The sequence below is a fragment of the Herpailurus yagouaroundi genome, unplaced genomic scaffold (genome assembly GCF_014898765.1).
Source record: "Herpailurus yagouaroundi ecotype Mexico unplaced genomic scaffold, PumYag 253, whole genome shotgun sequence".
NCBI lineage: Eukaryota > Metazoa > Chordata > Mammalia > Carnivora > Felidae > Herpailurus > Herpailurus yagouaroundi.
Window position 1 is genome coordinate 7,929,048 of NW_024412470.1, and position 23,451 is coordinate 7,952,498.

At 47.9% G+C, this 23,451-nt stretch overlaps 1 protein-coding gene and 1 non-coding gene across 3 annotated transcripts in view; both read right to left on the reverse strand.

Moving 5' to 3' along the window:
- The window catches only part of PBX1 (PBX homeobox 1), a 295,876-nt gene that overhangs the window by 150,218 nt on the left and 122,207 nt on the right, over positions 1-23,451 (reverse strand). The gene's annotated exons all lie outside the window — the stretch shown is intronic.
- Positions 5,711-5,813, reverse strand: LOC121020949 (U6 spliceosomal RNA). Its single transcript, XR_005786376.1, has one exon. It is a non-coding gene; the product is annotated as a U6 spliceosomal RNA (small nuclear RNA).

Below are 23,451 nucleotides of genomic sequence, written 5' to 3' on the forward strand. Positions count from 1 at the left end.
TCACCCCCCCACTCATATTCTTACACACATTCACACGCACTGCCACGTACGCACACACACAATCTCTCACACACGATTACGCACATTCCCACACTCCTGGTCTCTCACGCTCGCGCCCACCCCCGCTCACACCCCCGCGAGGGTGGCCGTCCCGTCAGCCCCAGCGCGGCTCTCCTCTGTCCCGTGTCGGCCCCCCCCGCCCCCCGCGGGAACCGTGCCAAACAGCACGACAGCCCGTTCCGGCGGCAGGGCACGAGAAACCCGGGGACACCGGGGCCCGGGCTTCAGGTCACAGCCGCTGCCTCCGCTAGTCGGAGTCCCGCCCTCCGCGCCGGCGGGGCTGGGGTCCGAAAGCCCGGCGTCCCCCGCAACACTCACGGACGTCCCCGACACTCGCCGTCCCCTGTCGTCCCTGCTCGTTCCCTCTCGGCCTCCCCCGAGGAGTCCGCAGCCCCCCCTCCTTCCCCGGGGACCCAACGCGGCAGGTGGCGAGCCGGCCGAGGACGTCAGTACCTGGGGACACGCCCGAGAGTCGACTCTGCCGGGGAACTTGGCTGTGACTGCGGTTCTTGTCTTCTTCGGTGGCCCCTTTGCCCCGGTTGAGGGTTTTCCTAAGACTGCCAGCCGCCACCTCCCCCGCGGTCCCTGGAAGCAGGACTGAGGACACCAGGGCTGACCGGGACCCGAGCAAGACCCTCCCCCGACTTCGCCAGGAGTGCTTCCGGGGGGGAGGGCTGTGTGCACCTGACTCCGTGAGTTTGCGCCTCGGGGTTCTCATCACGATTTACGTCAGAGGCCGCACGCGGTGTTCCACTCCGTAAAGCGCGGACGCCATCGTTTGTAGGCGTGGCCCGCAGCCCACCAACGAGGGGCCAAGCACGTCCTCGGATGGCCAAGTTCAAAGACGGGCACATTGCGCTTGAGACTCCAGAGCAGCCATACACGAGAGTGCCCACACGGGCATGGCTCTTGGTTTAAAAACTCAAGAAGGTGGATCACGGTCTAAGGAAACCAACGGAACTACAGGGCTGATGGTGAACAAAGCTTTTGATTTGCCAGGAGGATCACCAGAGGTGTCTCACCAAGAGCCCCCAGCCTTCCAACCGCACGATCTGCCTTCCAACCATATAATTCACATCCAGCTTATCAGAAAAACATTTAGTGCCTAAAGCGAGTTATACCATATTTGTTAAGGATGTCACACATCTTCGCAAAGAAAACCTCTGATCCGCCTCTAGGGTAGGGCCCAATGACCTATAAAGATGGCAAGAAGAGGAGAAAAGATGTATTGCCTTGTGGCTAACATCCCCCGCCATCCAAGGCCACAGAGACCAAAAAGAACAGCGGCTGCACAAAATAACAGAATCAAGACACCTTCAAGCTACCCCTCACTAAGTCACAAGTGTCTAGAATTTTTAAAAAGACAAAAAAAAAAAAAAACACCCACAGAATTCCAAAACGCAGGCAAAATAAAACGAAAGGCCTATTATAACTTACTGTCTTTCGAAAACATAATATCCTAATTATTCTGTAAATGTCATGGCCAGTAGGCAAATTAACACGAAATCCCAGATCAAAGTGCCATTCACACATAGATACTTACATAACATTAGGTGGCTGAAGGTGAACAGGTGCTATAAACAGCTTCTTTGAATGTTTTTAATGTGTCCGCTAGTAAAACCTTCTGAAGAGGTTAAAAAAATTCTAGAGCACAAATTGAAAATTAAAGGCCAGTTGATGGTACCTCAAAATTAAGCATGTCAAGTGAGAAAATTATAATCAACGTGTCTCTGTACTTCTGAACCCCTTCACCGCGAAGGCACATAATACAAACACGTGTATGTTTATGCACACAGGATTGTGCATGTGCATAGGAAAAGTCAAAGAGGCTAACACATATGAGTGGTTAATCATAAGAGACTACGGAGAGAATCTGCAATCCAGACTGATAAATGGATATACTCGCAAACACATGCCCTCAGACCCAGGCAAGTAAACAGAACATGTCCTGTTATAGAGTCAGGTGATCCTGAGAGATTATATGTAACATTTTATTACTTATTTATTTTAATTTTATTTTTTAAGTTTATTTATTTTTGAGAGAGAAAGAGAGAGGAGAGAGAGAGAGGGAGAGAGAAAACACAAGCAGGGGAGGGGCAGAGGGAGAGACAGGGAGACTCAGAATCCGAAGCAGGCTCCAGGGTCTGAGCTATCAGCGCAGAGCCTCATGTGGGGTTCAAACCCACCAACCATGAGATTGTGACCTGAGCGGAAGTCAGACACTTAACCATGAGCCACCCAGGTGCTCCTGTTTATTTTTATTTTAGAGAGAGACAGAGAGAGAGAAAACAGGCACGAGCGGGGACGGGAGCAGAAGGAGAGAGAGAGTCCCAAGCAGGCTTCACGCTCAGTGCAGAGCCCGACGCGAGGCTCAATCCCATGATCCTGGGATCATGACCGGAGCCAAAATCAAGAGTCGGACGCTCAGTCGACTAAGCCACCTGGGCGCCCCTCTATGTAACATTTTATAGACTGAGTTATGTTATATTCTTTGGGTAACACTATTTAAGAGAAGTTCATAGCCAGACATCTCTGAAAGTAACTAATCCTATAATTTACCATATCTGGTAACTATAGTTCTTGTAATTATCAGACAGAACCCATATTATTTACTGTATTATTTACAGTAAAAACATTTTTTCCAAGACACATTCTAACATTGTATAAATGATTGCTTCGTAACAGGGGATGATTATGCCTCCAGGGGGCATCTGGCAACGTCTGGAGACATCTTTGGTTGTCCCGGTGGAGTGATGGGGATGCTGGCAACCATGGTAAAGAACAGAGATGCCGCTGACCCTCGTACAGCGCACGGCACAGCCCCCACAACAAAGAATCTCCTGGCCTAAAAAGTCAATAGTACAGAGACTGAGAAACCAGGATGCAGATTTTCATAAACATTACAAAATTCCTCAAGTCATGTCCCCGAAAGGCCTTTAAGAAAGAAAACACGAGGGGCGCCTGGGTGGCTCAGTCGGTGGAGTGTCGGACTTCAGCTCAGGTCATGATCTCACGGTCCGTGGGTTTGACTCTGCTGACAGCTCGGAGCCTGGATCCTGCCTCGGATTCTGTGTCTCCCTCTCTCTCTGAACCTCACCCACTCATGCTCTGTCTGTCTTTCTCTCTCTCTCTCTCTCTCAAAACTAAATAAATACTAAATTTAAAAAAAAATTTTTTTAAGAGAAATAAAACATGAGAAGTTGAAAGCCATAAAAGAGAACTCTTTTTAGTAGCATTTCGATTATTTGCATATATAGCTGCTTGCGGGGGGGGGGGGGGTTCCACCATATATTACTTCAGCTAAAATATGCTCTGAAAACCCACCACCCATACTCACATGAGAGCCATACACTGAAAAATTCTGGGAAATCAACAAGGAGTTGACAAAAAACACCCCAAGCCGTCCTTCAGTGAACAGAGGAGTGTGTCCCGACCGACGGTGTTAAAATCAAATAAAGTAAGATATAATAAAAGCCAACTTTTTAGCCAGCGAAGAATAAACACATCTGGTATTTAGAGTCCTACACGTGTGTATCCATCCAATTCTATAGCATCAGAGCTCTGACGCCCAGTAATATAATAATATTATTTTTGAGATCAGTTAAGGTATAAAATGTGCGTACTCTCAGTCTTTAATATTAATAAGTCTTGTAACTAGCGGTTTCTCGTAGCCCCGAATTCTTGAGCACAACTAGAAAGGGCACTTATCCTGAAAAATCTAATAAATTTACAGTTTTATATACTTCCTTCAATTGTAAAAGTCTTGTTCAATAAACTTTAAAATGCCACTATAGAGCAATAACACAGACAGTATAAACCCAGCCCTGGGAAAGCTGTGCAACCAGAAATTGTTCCCCTTTCTGCTAGAGCAATAAAGTTTTATATGTTTGAACTGACTGTAAAAAGGTTTGAATGTTGGCAACTGGGGAATAATCTGTCTTCTTTATAGTTATTATCATATTTCCCACAAGACCCCTTGGTCTGTGTCAATCCTTCTTGTATATGACACCTTTGTACTGTCAGCGAAAGCAAGACTACTTTACTTTTTTTTTTTTTTTTAACTATAGGACTTGTATCTGTTTTCCTTCAGATTACAGCTAACAGGAATAAATTATTTCTGACAAGCATCTATTGCAGTATTTTACCAAATAAAGCTGCTTGTGAGCTGCTTTTCCAAGAGCTAGGGGGGAGCCTCCTCCCCTCCCCTCCTCTCTTTCTCTCAGCTGATTCAAATGCAATTCAGGGATGGTTACATTGGAGGAAATGCCAATAAAAAGAGATTTGTAGGAAAGTTGCCCTGAATGCTGGAGCCCACCGTAACAAGGTGGTGCGGTCCTCGTGGGTGCCGTTGGGTCTGTGTGGAGAAGAAGTTTAGGAAAGGTGGGAGGACGAGCCATCTCTTTTTCTTCCCAACCTGTCTCAGGTCTGAGAGTGTCTGTGCTTCTTGGTTCAGACAGAAAGCCGAGTCCAGCCAGCAGGAGTGGCTGTGACCAGCAGGAGGGACGTCCAAGTTGTCACATGGAGGCTTGGGCTCTTGGCCAACAGGTCACTGCCACTGGAATGAGCTTAGGCTCATGATAATCAGCAAAGACATTGTGTGTGTGTGTGTGTGTGTGTGTGTGTGTGTGTGTGTCTGAATACCATGTGTGTGTGTGTATGTGTGTGCCTGCATGTCTGTGTGTCTATTTGTGTGTGTGTCTGGGTGTCTGTATGGGTCTTTCTCCCTCCCCCAATCTCACTAAAAAGTCAGAGAGGAACGAGGATATGCGCAAACACAAAGTTTTTCAAAATCAGACGACATTGTGTGGTTGGACGTCAATGGAACTGGCCCGGTTAAGTAAATTATGTCTGCACTCTGGAATAGACGGAGTCCCTCCGAGAGACCACGAGAACAGGATGGTCAGTCACTTGAACACAGGTGCATACATATTGGCATATACGCACGCAAGATATACTCATGGGAGTGCACACACTCACCCTCAAACACAACTCAGCCAACTCCAAATGAACAGTCAACTCAAACGTGGAAGTTCTGGGGTAGGAGGGTGAATGCCCAACGAAATCTGTAAACCTAGCAACTCTGCCAAAAGGAGGTCGTGCACGTGAAATTGAGTAGATACACTGGCCTCTCGGTGACCCTGGAAAAACATGGAGCTTGTGAGCACATTCAAGTTCGTGAATGTGAATCCACGACGTCCTCTTACGTTCCCCCTCGCGATCCCCATCTCCACGAACGTTCAGACAACATTATCATGTGCCCTCCTGGCCCCGTTCGAACGGCAAACATTCTTACCTGTGTACAGACGACACAAACAAGTCTCGTGACGGTAGTTACCTCACAGGACCAGGAACAAGGAACACCACGCTCCCTCCCACTGCCCTTCCCCCGGAACCGCTACAAACGAGACTTTTTAACAAAGGTGTAGGCGCACACATCTCAACGACCCGCCTACAGGAAAACCATGGTTCCACAATACTGGTTCTTTATTCTCTCCAAAATGGGTTTCCTGATGGAGGTGAAAAGCTCTTGGGTTTGGGTCATATGTCACAGGGGCATTAATAAAAAGGACAACAGGTGCGCTTTTTAAAATCAGGGGCCTAGGACACAGACGTAGGAAAGGGCACAAGTGACAAGTGGGTAGCTCGGTGGAACAATATGAAATGCCTTACAAATGTGCACATCATCCTTGGGCAGGACCATGCTAATCTTCCCTGTATTGTTCTCATTTTTCATATGCGCAGCTGAAGTGAGCGCGTAGGCTGCATTTAAAATGCTCTTACGTGGTGGCAGATGGCCAGCTTCAGGACCGGTAAGTAAACCACCCCCAGAGTGGAGCAGCAAAGGGAACTCCCAAAGGGTAAGGTATATACCACAGGCATCTAATTCATGGAAGGTATTTAGGAAATGCAGATTCCTTGACCAGCTGCGAACGCAGGGCCTATGAATCTGCATTGTATCAAAAGCCGAGGTTATTCTGCAGGATCACTGATCTTGCCTGCTGAAGTCCACCGGCCATTCCCCCCGGAATCACGTTCCCTTTTACAAATACGAAGGGCCTCAGTACACACCCTACTGACATAGCAGGTGGTGAAATTCAAAGCAGTGTGCACCATGCTGTTTGAGACAGAAATGAAAGGGATCTAGAAAAACAGTGTCCAGGGGTGCCTGGGGTGCTCAGTCGGTTAAGCGTCCGACTTCAGCTCAGGCCGTGATCTCACGGTTCGTGAGTTCAAGCCCCGCGTCGGGCTCTGTGCCGAGAGCTTGGAGCCCGGAGCCTGCTTCGGATTCCGAGTCTCCCTCTCTGTCTGCTCCTCCCCGGCTCATGCTCTGTGTCTCAAAAAATAAATAAACATTAAAAAAGAAAAAGAAAAATAGTGTCCTGGAAGCCTTGCCTTGTTCTGCCTTTCCCCTGAATTCTGGTCTCCATCCATACCCTTCTCGTTCTGTGCATCCAACTGGGGTCTGGATGCCGAGAGGCAGAGATCTCCTGAAAAGGTCAGGAATTGGAGCTCTCCCCTACCTTTATTATTGTTGTTGTTGTAAATTTCAACAACCCCCCCCCCTCCCAGGGATTTGTACCTCACTGAGTCCTAAAATACACCCTGCCTCCTGAACCCAAATGTAGCTGGCTTTTATAGGAACACAGTTGAAGAAATATCCTGGGGTCTGGTGCTGGTGTTCTTCAGCTTATAGATTCCATCCAAATTTGATTATATGCTAGGGAACTCTCACAAGATACAAATGGAGCAAACAAGGCAGACCAGCGGGCATCAGGCATTATTGCTGGTACCACTGCTTCTCAACAATCCTGATTCCCGCTGATGCTACTACGGTGGGGACCACAAAGTTCTGGAGCCTGCCGGGTGTCAGGCACCCATCTAAAGTCTTCAGATGCACCAGCACATTTCACCCTCAGTGCTACTCTTACCCCAATGCACCAATGATATTATTCACCGAGAGACAAGATGCTGTCACAGGTTGGGACTATTCTCCACGTACATCTAGCATTCATTCCTGTTCTATTCAAGGCTGCACGTAAGGGTGTCTAGGCATATGCAGAAGCCAAGGGCAGGAAGAGAATTTTTCTCTTAAAAGCTGGCAAGAAGCTGAGGAAATAACCAGAGAGGCTATACGCTAGGGGCCTTGGGACGTCAGATAAGGCTTCTTTCTAGAAGGAACTTGGGAGTCTGGTGAGGGAGCCTGGAAATGGGCAGAAGACAGCTATATATGACAGCATTCCAGGGAAATAGCTGAGAAGTGATTGGGGCAGAGGCTGGTGTAATGCCAATGATAAGAAAAGAAAATACATATACAGTACACATCCCTTTTCTCAAGAAAATTGTAATATCCTTCATCAGACAAGATACCCTCACACAGAACAATCAGAAAATATCAGAAACTGTAAATAGCCAGCCAGTGCATACAGTCACACAAATCTGAGGAATCAAGAGAAAGGAGACTTCAACACAAGCTGTGGTTTCTGAAGGGCAGACAGAGACACACGCAGAGGACAAACAGGAGACAGCATCCCAGGAGGAGCCGTGGGAGGCAAGACAACCAACCTGCCTGGCAGATCTGGACCCAGGAGCGAGGACAAGACCCTGATGAAAAGGACGCAGGCAGGTAAGCCCGGCCCCTCGCCTGGCCGACCTCAGACGTGGAACAGAGTCAAGGCCGCGGCACAGCCTGCCAGCAAACCTAGGCCCTCCTGCTCCTGTGGAAATACTAACGACCTCGGAAATCAACATGACAATAAAAACATAAAATTCCCAGGATGGGGACCCTCTTATCACAGCACAGATAGGCATGGTGGCATGCACTCATACACAGCAGGTGGATCTCAGAGGATGCGGTCGGGCTGAGGAACACCCTAGATGGAAAGGCTCCGGGGAAAAATCCAACAGCTGCTGGAGGTGGGCTCGGTGCTTCAACAGGAAGCCCTTTCCAAACGAAATCAAGGCCAATGATGGACATTCACTAGGAGTCCTTCTCACTCCAAAATTCAGTGGTTCTGTGAAACCTCTGCACAGGAGAGGGGGGAATACCCCAACTCTTAGATGACTCTGGTCTCCTGGGTCCCCCGGACCCAGTGCCAACAATATAAACATCCAACCGGGGCGGTGTCCTTGACCGTGTGACCATCACTGTGAGAACAGCACTGCTTGAGGTGAAAACATGTGAAGCTGCCGGCTTGAAAACATTATTTCTTGGGTGAAGTTCTTCACCTCATCACTTAATACACGTTTATTGTTTTGTTACTAACAACAGAAGTAATGGTAATACTTTGGTATCAGCATAATATTTTATAGCCTAACAATACTTTCATAAGTGTGATTGTGTTTACTTTTTTTGTAAGTTTTTTTAAATTCATTTTGAGAGAGAGAGAGAGAGAGAGAGAGAGAGAGAGAGAGAGCACAAGCAGGGGAAGGGTAGAGAAAGACGGAAAGAGAGAGACTCCCAAGCAGGCTCCGCACTGTCAGCTTGGAGCCCGATGTGGGGCTCGAACCCACGAACTGTGAGATCATGACCCAAGCTGAAACCAAGAGATGCTTAACTGACTGAGTGACCCAGGCACCCCTATATTTTCTCTTTTTTTTAAAAAAAAAAAAAAGTGTGTTTATTTAAGAGAGACAGAGAGAGAAGGAGAGAGAGAGAATCCCAAGCAGGTCAGCCAGGTCCGACACAGGGCTTGATCCCACAAACTGCGAGATCATGACCCGAGCTGAAATCACAAGCCGGACGCTTAACTGACTGAGCCACCCAAGTGCCCCTGTTGACTCTTGCTAATAAATGTATCCATGTTATAGGTGAAGACCCTAACACCCAGAGAGGGTAAATGACTCACTCAAGGCCACAGAGCAGGTAACGGCCAGGGTTACACGGGGGCCACATCAACTGAGTCCTCATAATTTACTAAATGCTTGTCATATGTAAGAGATGGGGCTGACCTCGACTAGGATGCAAAAGTGGGTGGGAAAGGTCACAGGAACCCAGTGCGAAGGACAAGCACCTTGAACCCTGAAACTGACCACCCTGCGGTTCATTTCACACCACCCCGCCTACCTGGTTGCGTCCCTCCCATCAGCCCAGCGGATGCAGGGTCCCCCTGACCCGCTCACCCTACGGCAGGCACTGAAATTGGCAAGGATATAATAAAGATGACCCTCTCTGCTCCCCTCCTCCCTCCTTACAGCAAAGCCACCGCATTCTGGTCAGCGGGGCAAACAAACAGCTAGGCCCTGGCTACACAAAGTACCAGGGAATCTTTGGGGGGGGGGGGGGGGGTTCCCCAGGGGCGCCCAGTAACACGAATTTCCATCTCTCCCAAGTAATCGAAGCGCTCCCCGTCGGCCTCCGCTGGAGAAACCAACAGAGCCCCCCCCAGCCCCCCTACCCCAGCAACCAGGGCACATGCTCCCCGCGGCCACAGGGATCCCGAGCCCCTCAGGAGCTGCCGAGGCTTTCTCGTGTGCCGGCTGCTCATCCAGCGTCATTAAGGACACGCCAGTCTCCACCGCTTCCCCGCCTGAAGAAAAGCCACCCACGGGCTCCCCGCAGAGGGACACGCGAGAAGCCCCCGGAACCCACAAAGGGAAGCCAGCGTGCCGAGGGTTAAGCGCACCCTGTAATAAGCATCTCTGTTCCGGCGTGTTGCGAAAGCCCATTACCTCCCGCCACATTACCTCATTCATTTCTTATATGCGGATGGTTTATTTTCCCATGAGCACCCTGGCTCTCAGTATTAAGTCCCCTCCTTCGCCTCTATTTCTCTATCCATCACATTTAACACTCTGACAGTAACAGTCTATAATGTTTCTATTCTACAAAACCGCTCTGTCAACTCCGGGCTTCCAGAGCAGCAACTGAGGAAAATAAATAACATCAACGCCAGGGACGACAGCATCGCGGCTCCCTTTCTGCTGGGCTTTTTTATTTTATATTATTCTACAAAGGGAGAGAAAAAAAATTTTTTTTAAATAATAAATAAATAAATAAATAAATAAATAAATAAATAAATAAAGGGGGCGGCGGGGGGAGGTGGAAGCAAAGAGAAGAATTTCCTTCGCATCCAATAGACGCTTAACAGACCTGAAGGGACAGTCACGGCATTTCCCTTTCAGACAAAGAAGTGATTTCCCCTCTCTCTTCTCGAATCCCCTGACCACCTCCCCCCCTTTCCCTTTCCACGGTGGTTTACAAAAGGACTGATATTTACTGCACTCCCTCTACCTGCCCCCGGAGAGGCAGAGCAACATAGAGCCGAGAGAGTACGAGGCACCCCGTGCACGGTGCAGGGTGATTCATAAATTCTTGTCATCTTTTCTGGAGCAAGAAGGGGGTGGAGGCAGGCCAGTGGCCCACAACATTTGTGGGGGGAGTGGAAGGGGGGCGACACCCAGGGAACAGCAACTCTGGAGCCCAAGAGGAGGCAGAAAAGGCAAGGAAACATGAACTCCTGAGAAATAAGCCACTCGGGAAAGCTGCCTCGTCTCCATATTCCGGGGGTGTCCCAAAGCTGTGTTTATTTTCATCCTCCAGGATGTACATCGTTTAAAAACGTGTTATATTTCCATCTAGCTTCTTTAAAAGACCTCCAGATAGCTGGGCGGATGGATACTCTTGAACATAATTTGGCTTCCTCTTCATGACCCAAATCGTTCATCATTATGAATGCCAATTACCACCCAGACCCACGGCTGGATGGGAGTCTGCCTGTCTGTTGTACATAAACTCCATCTGCTGGGCTGCGTAAGTTCTCTCCTCTCCTTCGTAGTTTTACTGCCTCCCGGAGTAGCCTTTTCTTCAAAGGCAGGACAGTGTTACAGTCAAGAGCATGGCCGCGGTACCAGATCATGGAAGCCAAGACCAACTCTGGGCCGTGGAACCCCGTTTCTGATCCCCTCCAGGCTCTGGCCTCCCCTGTGAAATGGAGACAAGTATGGTGGTTTGAAGGCTACCCGAGTTAAGACTTGCAAGCGTTTAAGACAATGTCTACCGTTAGCAAAGGTCAGCTGATCTCAGTAAATATGAGTGATTACCATGCCTGCATCCTGGCAGGAGCTAGAAAACGGGACAGCAACACGGTTCGAATCATGTTTGAAATAAGAGTAAAGAGGTCTTGGGTGGTGGCCGGTGGGCACTCTGATGAGTCAACTGGCACAGGCCGGAGTGCATGGTGCCTTTATGGTGGCCACGTGGAGGCCTTCTACGCTAACGCCCTGGCTCCAGACGGCTGAGGCTGCCAGCACTGAGTTCGGAAAGGTGAGATGTCACTCTAGAGAGACTCGTTCGGGATAAGGAAAGAACAAGGAGACAGGAGACCACGCTGGAAAAACAACCGAAGGAAGGCCTTTCACCGAACACTGCCAAACACAATCCTGCCATTCCTTCTCTTCAACGGGAGTAAGAGGTACGATGTATAAAAGTGCTTTGAGTGGTATGAAATGCTCCGCGCCTTACTGTCTTTACCAACGGGATCATCGTTATTACTCAACTTTGCACCCTAGAGCTGTTAAAAAGCACTGCTAACCCAAAAGGTGTTCAGAAGTGGGAGTCTGGTTTTTCCTCGACTGCTACCCAAGGGGCCACGGGATTTCTTTTTTCCATCTCCGTCTGTGGGGGGAATGGAGCAAAGGGCAGGCTCAGGGCCCAACCCTCTTGACGATGGGTACCCTGGGGATTCACGCACATCGACTCCCCAGACCTGGGGAGGCTCTGACCAAGGGAAGGTCAGACTCCAGCATGTCTAAGGCTCTTGCCACAAAGCTTCAGAATAATGCCTGCATTCCAACCGAAGGGGCAAATGGGAAAAAAAAGAAAAAAAAAAAAAAGTCAAGACCAAACGGGATACGGCATGTCTGATGCCCAGAGGCAAGGAAGGACTGGTTCCCGAGTCTTCATTTCTTGTCTGGTTCAATTCCAAATATCACCAACAATCTAACTTACAGAGGCAAAGATCACTTCTGCTTTTATGACTTTTTATTTGGGGGTTGGGAGAGTAGACGTAAAGACCATAATCAGACTTAAGTGACATTATTTCATTATTTTAAATGATGACATTTCATTAGTGCTGCTTATAGTATTCCCTGACACTTTAATTTTTCTATTTTGGTGACAGAAAGGCAAAGGTGACCTCACAGCACCAAAGATATCCCCTAGGGAAAGAGGGAGCTGAGCCTTTCATACAATTTCTTTCCAACAAATTAACACTGAGTATGCCTATGTATAAAGAAAGCACTGGAGGGGAAAATACATAGGTAGGTGCAGTTCCTGCATTCAAAAGTTGATAATTTAGTGAAGAAAGAGGGACATATGAACAACTGACTAAAATTAGGAGTTGAATAATTAGAAAATACATGCTAATTAAAGCTACAGGCGTTTTGTCCTAGGAACATGGCAGAAGCGGTGATTACTTTGAATGCCAGTCTTAGGAGAGCTTTCAGGTTTTCACAGAAACAGAGATATTTGGGCGGCTGCAGAACTTTCCATGTTAAGGGCTCAGCTGACATAGTCATTCAACCTATATTCAAACCCCTACTCTGCCAATGCCAACCTGGGTAATCTGGGCAAGTAATTTAAGGCCTCTAAGCTCAGTCTGCTAGTCAATAGAGCAGGGACAATGATAGTATATACGTGCTAGGCTTTACAGAGAGGGCAAACTAAAAGAATGAACATAACACTGTGCATGATATGCAACCCCTAAATGAAGATTAGCTATTATTAATAGAACACTTCTCCAACCCTTATGAAGGAGGTGACATTACCATCTCCACGTTCAGTACGGAGATAACAGACATGAGAGATTTCAGGTCAATGTCACACAGTAGATGGGAGGATTCTGGACACAAACTCAGGTCACTCTAACTCCAAAGTCAAAGTTCTTTCTCACTATGTTTTATTCTTATTCAAGAAACTCTGTCTCCTCCCAGAAAGGAGGTGCAAGATCTAGAAGGCAAAGTGTCAGAAATCACCAGAAAATAGAGCATGATTCTAGCAGATCACATATGGTCTCTAGTGAGACGAAGTCACATGAAGATCAGATACACAGCCACTAGGAAAATCAACAACACACAGAAGTGATCACAGTATTCTATGAAACTGAAAGGTCTAACACAATCCGAAATGAACAAAACTCTACCAGGCATTCAAATTCCCTCCCCTTCCTAATTTCCTTGTTCTTATTAGTGCCAAGCCCATTCTCCCAGGTAACACCTTGAACACAGATACAGAGATAAAGAGATGGACGAACTCCGAGTCTAGTTCAAACTTGTGCAGGATGCACAATCCTGGCAAAGACTCATTTCCCACAACAACATGATAATGGGCATCTTATGACCATGCCCTCTGGCTATTTGGGGGCACTTGTAATTGTTAAATAGCTCTTCACTGTGCTAAGTAAACTCCCATCTCAAACTTTTTGTGGAATTCAAATGAATCAGTGAATTAAATGATTCAACCATTCTTTCCATCTATCTATTTCTGAGAGACAGAGAGAGGCAGAGCACAAGCAGGGGAGGGGCAGAGAGAGAAGGAGACACAGAATCTGAAGCAAGGCTCCAGGCTCTGAGCTGTCAGCACAGAGCCTGATGCAGGACTCAAACTCCCAAACCATGAGATCATGACCCAAGCTGAAGTCGAACGCTTAACCGACTGAGCCACTCAGGCGCCCCTCAACCATTCTAGACCCCTACCTTTCTTTCCCTCAACCTCCATATCTAGATGGTCACCACACACTCTCGATCTTTCTTTCCCAACAGGCTGAGACCATTCATTCCCAAAATACCACTCATTTACCCAGACCCCAGGTCCTCTTGTCTCCTGGGTGACTTCTGTGCCTTCAATCTGTCTTCAGTCTAGTATACATCCTGCACACTTTTATCAGAATAAAAGTCCTTAACTCTGGTTTTAGTAGATGTCTTCTGTGCTTAAACATCCACAGGGTCTCCACTTCTTGCCTGAGCCCCTCTGCTAGACATTCAATGCCATACCATACCTACCACTTTACCTATTACATCCTATTTCTCACACTTCCCAATATGCATCTTCCAAATTGGTTGAAGCAACCATTTCATAGGACAGTCCCACAAGGAGACCATGCACAGAGAAGCACGTGTAAGTTTTATGTAGCATCTCTAGAGCCATATAACCACTCATGGATGAGCTAGGGCTCACTCCTCAGACTCCCTGTCTAGGGCTCTCTCAAAGTCCATCAAAATATGATATAGCACTAAAGTTGCCTATCTCTAGAGAATGTTGGGACCAGTGGATAAGATGGTACCCATGGGACGCCCTAGTTCATACACTGAATGATTATGGAGCACTTAATAAATGTTCAAGCCTGTTGTAAAAAAAATGGAAGAAGGATATAAACAGGCATTAACCTCAAAGTACTTATGGTACAGTGGGAAAATAAACATATAAAAAATAAAATTACAAAGACTAGGTAATACAAGTTAAAATGAAGGAATATATAAGGCAAAGTGAATACAAAGAAGAAGGAATATCTAGGACTGAATCAGAGTACTCGGAAAAGGTCTCTGCTAGGGTTTCAATAATTAGCTGTAGTTTACTTTACGGATGGCAGGTACAGGGATTCCTGGTGGGAGAGACAACCTTCAAAGGTATGGGGAAAAAAGTGGCAAGTTTTAGGTATTGTAGGTGACTCCACATATTTGTAACCTACAGTGATCTAGAAGAAAATGGTAGGAACTAACCCTGGTGAGGTAGACAAGGGCTAGATCTCAAGGCTAATGGACCTACGCCAAGTCTTCGGGGCAGACTTCATCCTGCAGATTTCCATGTTGTGTCTATGATACATACATACTCGATGATGATCAGATTCCAGGCATACTACAGAGGGTGGGCCCAGAGAAATGCACGATTCCCAGCAGACTACTGAGCTACTTTTCTTCCACTCTCTCGGCTTTTCTTGTAAAAGCAAAAATCCCCTCTGGATTTCTTTCAGTTAGCACAAACGGGTACCAAGGTAGGTCTTTCATAAAAGTGAAGTGGCTCAATGCGGGTTTTTGAAAAGTGAACCTGCACCTCCCTGTTCCTCAGCAGGCACCCCAGGGAATAGCAGGGCCACCCAAAGGATCCGGTGAAAGCTGCCTGTGTGATGTCTCCTCCCTTCCTCGGCAGTGAGTATGAACAACAGCGTTGGTTCAGAGACGCCTCCTCCCATAACTCCAAGCCAGATCTGTCCTGGATGTTTACCTCTGCCATGTAACAGTGGTCCCTACCCAACATCCTCCCTCCTCCGCAGACACAGAGGTCCCAGGGAAGGCCCCACTCACACAGGCACCCCTCTTGGGATTAGCACAGTTGGGCCAAGGCTCACCAAAGCCATGTGCTCTGGTGGAAAGAACCCAACCTGGGTTTAGTCTTAGCTCTACAACTTACTAACTCTATGACCTTGTGTCCTTTACTTAACCTCTCTGTGCCTCAGTTCCCTGAGGTGAAATGAGAACCAAATAAAAATACCCACCCCATTCCTTCACATTCACAGTTGTTGTGAAGATGAGGAAAGTGAATGCTCCTGAAACTTTTTTTGATTTTAATATTTATTATTTTTAAATAGGTACTGTGTTTACAAGATAAAAAAAAAAAAATACCTCTACGGTACGCGTGTGATTGATTCCCACATGCTGCCCGGTCTTGCTCCCGCCCTTGGCTCCGTTCCCCCATCCCCCTCTCCCACCGGGCTTCTACAGGTAACCATTTCCTCCATGGAAACCTGCCTCATTATTACCATAGTTCACACTGATCCGTTTCAACCATCCATCGAGCCACCCACCCATCCATCTATCCATCCACCCATCTATCCAACCAAGCAATACTTACTAGTGCCACCTGTACTCAAGGCTAAGTGACAGCATAATTCGAGGAATGCTAAGATTAGTAAGTGCATCTATAGCACTTTTGAGTTCACACCATCCTCTTTCATGCTTATGCTCCCCGTCATACTCCTTTTCTGTCTGGATGTGAGCTGCCTACAACCGGTAACCACAGACTGAATGAAGTTTTTCTATCTCCCAAAGCACATGGTGTGGTACACCCAAATGCATACAGCAGACACTCAAACAGACTTGAGGTGGCCACAGACAAGAAGTCCTTGGTGCTGCATCAGTCAGTCAGGGGGCCTGGGGTCCAGCAACCTTTCCATCAGTGGTGGGAAAATCCAAGATGGCCTGCAGGCCCTGGGAGGGGGCGGAAGGAAGCTGCCTCAGCCTCTGGTTACAGGGAGATGAGATTTGAGGGCATGGGTCTCTACGTTCTCACTCGGTGAGAAGGGACAGAGCAGGAAGAACAAAAGGACGGGCGCTTATAACAGCTTCCAACATGGTGACATGACCAAGGAGGGAAAATGACTCAGCAGAAGGAAATGTTGTGCATCAGCTGTTCTCGGCCAAGGAATTGTGTGGCGGCAGAAACACAACATCCCAGCAGCTCCTGCCCCTGCCCCCAACACTCAAAATACTTCCCTTCTTTTTTGTGTTAAGATTTGGCAACTTTCAATCGCTTTATAGCACATCTTTGAGCTGTCCATCAAGGAGGCTTCCTCGTGTTGCCACCAAATGACTTTGCGACCTTGAATTACAATGCAATGCAGTGCCTCTGTGTCTCCACTGCTCCATCTGTGGGATGGGGGCGACAGTCCCTACTCTGTCTTCATTGTCAGGTGCCAGAGAATCAAGTGTGCTAACATCCACTAATACAAGCATCCTCTAATTAAAACGGGTATTGGTGTTGGAATAAGTACTGACTCTCTCCCAATTGGGGGGGGGGGGAAGGCATTGTTTTTAAATGAAGAATTTTTAAGGTAAGAACCAACTGATCACACACCCGGCAGCCATTTCGCATTATTTTTTTTTCCTGTTCTGATCTTCCAACCCTAGAGAGACCTTTGTGGACTCTTCTCGTAGTAGGCCTGACAACCTCTTCCAAAGAATATAATTTTAAAGGTCAATTCCAAATCCAGGCTTTGAATCTCTTCTATTCCTCCCCCACCAACCTTTTTATATCTGTCTGATGTGCCCTCTTTCCCAGAGACTCACAGCCCCCTCCCGTCGAGCCTCCTCCCGCATCCTGTGTGGTGGAGATGATAACCAATCATGAAAACCCGCAGCCTGCAGAGATTGGAGCGAGCGGGTGCACGGAGGGGAGGCCGAGGAGGAGCCGGTCAGGATGCATGTAATCAGAAGGGTTATCTAATGCTAGTTTCATTCTAATTGAGTCAGTACCATATGTCACCCTGCAATAACATCACAAGCAGCATGCAACTGAATACATATTTAATTCACATAATGGGTACAGCAGTAGAAGTAATCAAGGCAGTTTGCCATAAGCCATAAAGAAATGTAGCTTGTTCCTATCAAGAAACATTTGGCACTTAGGGAGAGAACTGTATCACCAGCGAGAGGGGAACCGTATTACTGTGAGGGCTCATGGGGGGAGGGGGAGGCAGAGCTGTGGGGGGCGGGGACATGGGGAGAAAGAGATGAGAGGGAGAAGGAAACCAACAAATGAAAACACGAAAGAGATTAAAGCCAGAACATCGATTCCCTGCGAATGAAAATCAATGAAGGAATATTGTCAGTGGATCGTTGACCATCTCAATATAATTAACAGTAATGGATTTATTGGCAGTAGCTTAATGATTTAACGTCAAACGTGGCCCAGAATTTCCTGTGCTGTCACGGGCCCTTCTCATTCCCTCCTGGCCCAGTCCGCGTCCCAGGAAATGGATGGGGCTAGGGAGGGTTAAAAACATTTTTTTTTTTCACATCCCTTCATCTGGATTGGCATCTGACAGAAAGCTGCTCGCCCATTCCCTCATTTCCTCCCTCAAGGAGATGATTAATACCGCTGGGCAATGCTCATCAATATCTTTGGACAGATCAACTAGAGTTTTCATTAAACCCATATTAATGTCCTAGATACACAGCTGTGGACAGGTTATTCTAAAAAAAGGGGGGGGTGCAGAAGAAGAAAGAAAGAAAGAAAAGAGAGCAAAGAGAAGCAAAACCCTCCATTTCAGTTAACTATTCGCCTGGAATTAACAGGAAACCTGGCTCCTTCCCTCATTAGGGCTTCTTCCACCAACATGTTTTGATGTATATTTCATGAGGATAAACAAACATTCATTTCACTTTGGGAAGGTGTTTGCTGTAATGTATTGTCAGCGTAGCCAGCAAGGAGGGGACATTAATTTCAATTCTGGTGTTTAAACACTTTGGCGAGTCCCAATTACTCATTCCCCAGCTCGATATCAGGAGCCCCGGAGGAAGGTCGCCGCCTCCCCGTGCGGCCCCCTGGGCGCGGCCCCGCCCCCCAGCGGGCACAGCTCTTCCCAAGTGGGGAGAGAGCCGGAAGCAGGCGAGATGGCTTGTCACCCCGCCAATCCACAGTCAGACCTCAGCAAGAGGGGCCACGAGGACCCGGCCTTGCATTGCTGCCATCCTTGTGAGAAGCTGTGTGCACGCAGGAGTTCGAAAAGGAAGTCAGATCCTGTTTTTTTCTTGGCCTAAATCTGAGGATGCCAACCGTTTCATGGAGAAGAGCAAAGCCTTGATACCTAGAAAGCTAGATATTGGGATGAGAATGGGAGAATGGAGACAGGGCTGTGTGTCACTGAAGACCTTAAATACGGATGCGGGGGGCGCCTGGGTGGCGCAGTCGGTTAAGCGTCCGACTTCAGCCAGGTCACGATCTCGCGGTCCGGGAGTTCGAGCCCCGCGTCAGGCTCTGGGCTGATGGCTCGGAGCCTGGAGCCTGTTTCCGATTCTGTGTCTCCCTCTCTCTCTGCCCCTACCCCGTTCAAGCTCTGTCTCTCTCTGTCCCAAAAATAAATAAATGTTGAAAAAAAAATTAAAAAAAAAATACGGATGCGGAAGAGGTCATGGTCCTGGGGGACCTGGAGGGGCCCCTGGTGGCACCTTCCAGCCACTCCACCATCAGAAACGTCTGCGGCAGGCCTTCCTTCCATCTTGCAAAGGATGAGGAAAGGAGACCTCCTGCATCCATGAGAAAATGAAGCTTTGCAAAGCTAGAGGACGCAACAAATTTATTATTCATGATTATTATGTTATTCGTTTCTATCTGCATTTCTTTTTTTGCTTTTTTCTTTAATGTTTATTTATTTTTGAGAGAGAGAGGCAGAGCATGAGCGGAGGAGGGACAGAGACAGAGGGGGAGACCCAGAATCCGAAGCAGGCTCCAGGTTCCGAGCTGTCAGCGCAGAGCCCGACATGGGGCTCGAACTCATGACCTGAGCCGAAGTCAGACGCCCAACCAACTGAGCCACCCAGGTGCCCCTGCATTTCTTTTTTTAAGTTTATTCATTTTGAGAGAGAGAGAGAGAGAGAGCGTGCGTGAGTAGGGGAGGGGCAGAGGGAGGGAGAGAGAGAATCCTAAGCAGGCTCCACACTGTCAGCACAGAGCCCGACGTGGAGCTCGATCTCAGGAACCTGGAGATCATGACCTGAGGCGAAACCCAAGAGTCAGACACTAACCGACTGAGCCACCCAGGCGCCTCTCCCTCCATTTCTGATAGCACCTGCAGCTTTAGCAAAAAGTTCTTCGCGGGGCGCCTGGGTGGCTCAGTCAGTTAAGCCTCTGACTTGGGCTCAGGTCATGATCTCACAGTTTGTGAGTTCGAGCCCCACGTCAGGCTGACAGCTCAGAGCTGGAGCCTGCTTTGGATTCTGTCTCCCTCGCTCTCTGCCCCTCCCCCGCTCGTGCTCTGTCTCTCTCAAAAAATAAATAAAAACAACAACAACAACAACAACAAATTAAAAAAAAAAGTTCTTCATAACGTGCCAAGCCTGTCCTGAAGCCACCAGTGAACTGCCTGCACTGTTGGACACAGCAGAGGATCTCTCTCCACCTGGGGAGCCGGCTAGCAAAGACTTCACCAAACCGGAAGAATCCTTCCTACTAGCGTGAAGAACTAGCCTCGGGTCTATTTAAACAGTTACTTCCAGCTAATGATAAACTATTAAAGGGAGGTGCACACATGTTTCAAAGATACAACTGTGAGGTTGAAAAATGAACGTGAAAAGATGGCACGACGGCATGAGACATGTGTGCCCTGGCAGGAGCAAGGGCAGCCAGGAGAGGCAAGGTGTCCCCCCCAAAGCCTCTGCGTGGGGGGAGCACCGGAAGACACAAGCGGGAAGAGCCCAGGGCCCACGTGGTACCTTGGGGATAGCACAACACACAGGGTCTCAGATGCGTGCCCACAGCAGGACCCAGCTGGGAGAGTTAGCGAGATCTGGAAAACACAAAGCTAAGGACAAAGAAAACCCCCCCTGGCTCTTATCAAAGTTACTTCTTCCGTGAGTGAATGCTAAGCCCACAGTTTCTCCACATATGAGGGGTTTTTTTTTTTAATTTTTTTAAATGTTTCTTTTCGAAAGAGAGAGAGAGCACCCCATCTCCCAGCGCCCCCCTCTCTCTCTTTGCTCTGTCTCTTGCCCGCACTTTCCAAGAATCCAGCAGCTCAAGGGTTAATGTCCAGCACCCAGAAGATAGTCCCAAGGGCCATGCTCTGGCACTATGGCTGTGTCCACGCTGCCTGTCGGGAGTCCACGCCGTGCTGGTTGTTAAATAGTCTGGACACCACTTCTGCATCCAGGGTTGGGAATGGTCAATGCATCACTCATTTGTTCAACAAACTTATCCGCGACTGAGAGCGTACTGGCCTGTGCCCAGGAGATCAGGGAAATGAAGTGGGATCCTGGTCTCTCTCACTGACTCGCCCCTGTGAACCCAAGGAGGGAGGCATCACCATTCCTTTCTGCCTTCTGACATCTTAATGCACACCTCCTTCCAAGGGTCCTGGGGCAGCCAAGGAAACATACCTGGAGAAACTGCGGACTTAGCATTCGCTTAAGGAAGAAGCAACTTTGATAAGTTTGAAAGTTTCTGATGCTACCTCTGCTGCTTGTCACCTGCTTAGTTCTCATCAGACAGGCCAGGGAAGCTTCCCAAAAGCCAGACCAGACAGGTTTGGCAAAGCAGAGAAGCCTGATAAGATCTGGGTCTCTGGCAGAGAGGAGAGGCTGGGAAATCGGCAAATAGTTCTGTCACAGATCAAAAAAGACTTGAGGCCAAGAACACACCCTTGTGGGGTCCAGGTGACCTACCACTGTCATCTAAAAAGAACCAAATGTAATGGGGTGGCTCAGTCGGTTGAGTGTCAGGTTCTTGATTTCTGCTCAGATCGTGATCCCAGGGTCGTGGGGATCCAGCCTGGCATCGGGCTCCACACTGAGTATGGAGCCTGCTGGGGATTCTCACTCTCTCTCTCTCTCTCTCTGCCCCTTTCCCCTGCGTCACACACACACTCTCTCTCTCTAAAAGAAAAAATAAGAAAGTAAAAATAAAGAAATAAATTTTAAAAATGTAGGGGCGCCTGGGTGGCGCAGTCGGTTAAGCGTCTGGCTTCAGCCAGGTCACGATCTCGCGGTCCGTGAGTTCGAGCCCCGCGTCGGGCTCTGGGCTGATGGCTCGGAGCCTGGAGCCTGTTTCCGATTCTGTGTCTCCCTCTCTCTCTGCCCCTCCCCCGTTCATGCTCTGTCTCTCTCTGTCCCAAAAATAAATAAAAACGTTGAAAAAAAATTAAAAAAAAATTTTTTTTAAATGTAGTAGGACTCACAATAATAATAAGGAGCATCACTTACTGGGCATCTAAGGCTCTGCACATACCCTCTAATCTCATCCGCACAGGTCCCCAGCCCTTCAGGTAGTTTGTCCCTTCACAGGCAAATAAACAGAGGTCTGGGGAGGTTAACCAGCAATGCCAGTAAGTGGCTAACGCAGGATTCAAACTCAAGCCTGACCAGTTCCCACCGGGTGGTGCTGTGCTCTGTGACTCTACAGATGATGGGCACCTAATGGTCTCCACCCAGAAGGCTTCAAGAAGCCACAGACTGAGGTGCTCTCCAGCACCAGGGAAGGTACCCCGTGTAGACAGGACGCACACAGGCCTTGGACTCTCACACAGGCTTCACCCTTCACCACCTGCTCAAGTTTAGAAACGTCACTCAGGTCCCAGATTCCCCCATGTGAGAAATGGAGACGATGCCCACCTCTTAGAACTGTTGTTGATAATTGAGAAGAATGTTTATGAAAGGCCTAGCGTTGTTCCCGGTACAGAAGGAATGAATAGCAATTCTCCTCTGGTCTCCGGGACCCCTGTCCTCTCGCAGGGAAACCAGAAACACTTCTGCGTTATTTCACGCTTCCAAGAGGTAGGAGGGAGAAAAAGAGCAGAGCCTGGGGTCCGGGATGGAAGTAGGACCTGCTGGCTTTAGTCATCCACTGGGGGGAAGCTGACTTTGCTTCCTTCCACCCTAGGAAGCATGACGGTGCCCCTAATTTGTAGGTGAGATAAGACCTTCCCGTTCTGGAACTCTGTGATAAGCTGCCGCTACGCTATTTTCATGAGCTAAAAGGACAGTTTTCATGAAAATAGAACTAAAAATAACAACAATAAAAATAATGCAGGGAGATCTAGGAGAAGACAGGAATAGTCTCCCAGGAATAGCTGTGACAGAGGAAGCCTTCAGAAAGGCGGCTGTAGAAGAGTCTGAGGAACACTGGAAGATTCTGCGAATGCCTTTGGATGATTCGACATCCCTTTAACACAGCTACAACTCCGCAGTCAGAAAACGAGGCTCAAGTCTTGATCCTGGCACGTAACATCCTGTGTCACTCAACCTCTCCAGGACTCAGTTTCCCCACCAGTAACTGGCTCTAGTAATTTATGTCTAACTCCTGGTATCAAGGTAATGATTAAACGCCGTAATAGACTTATAAGCGAGTCCTCTTCTGAATTTGTTATTAAAGTTCAACACACAGGACTAAGTGGTTCCTAACCATAAAATTCTATAGAAAGTTTATTTACTTTCTATATGCTGGATATGACTACTTAGGTTTAAGAACAAAAAAGTTCCATTATTGAGTCTAGTGCCTCAAATCTCTTTTGCCAATACATGTGGTACAAGAAAGACTCTATCTCTGGAGGCTCCTCCCACTGTAAGTGACTTCTCGATGTGTGAGGCACTCATTCTCTCTCCGTATTTATTCCCCTTAGGAAGTAACATCCAGACACATCTTGATGCCCAGAGAAGCAGGTCTATGAGTCTAGGACACTTAAACATTTAAATACAGTCTTCTCAACCTAAGGGCTGAGGTCAGAGAAGTATCCCGGTCTGCCTTGACCACATGGGATCCTTCTTTCCAGGGTCTGTCCATTCTGGCTTCTAAAAAAATTTTTAATTTAATAAAACCATTAAAACCCGCTTCTCAAAACTTAGGGAAAGCACTAACACATAGATTCCCTTTGTTCTCCTTCCGTTTTTCAGAATTCATAAAGCATAAGA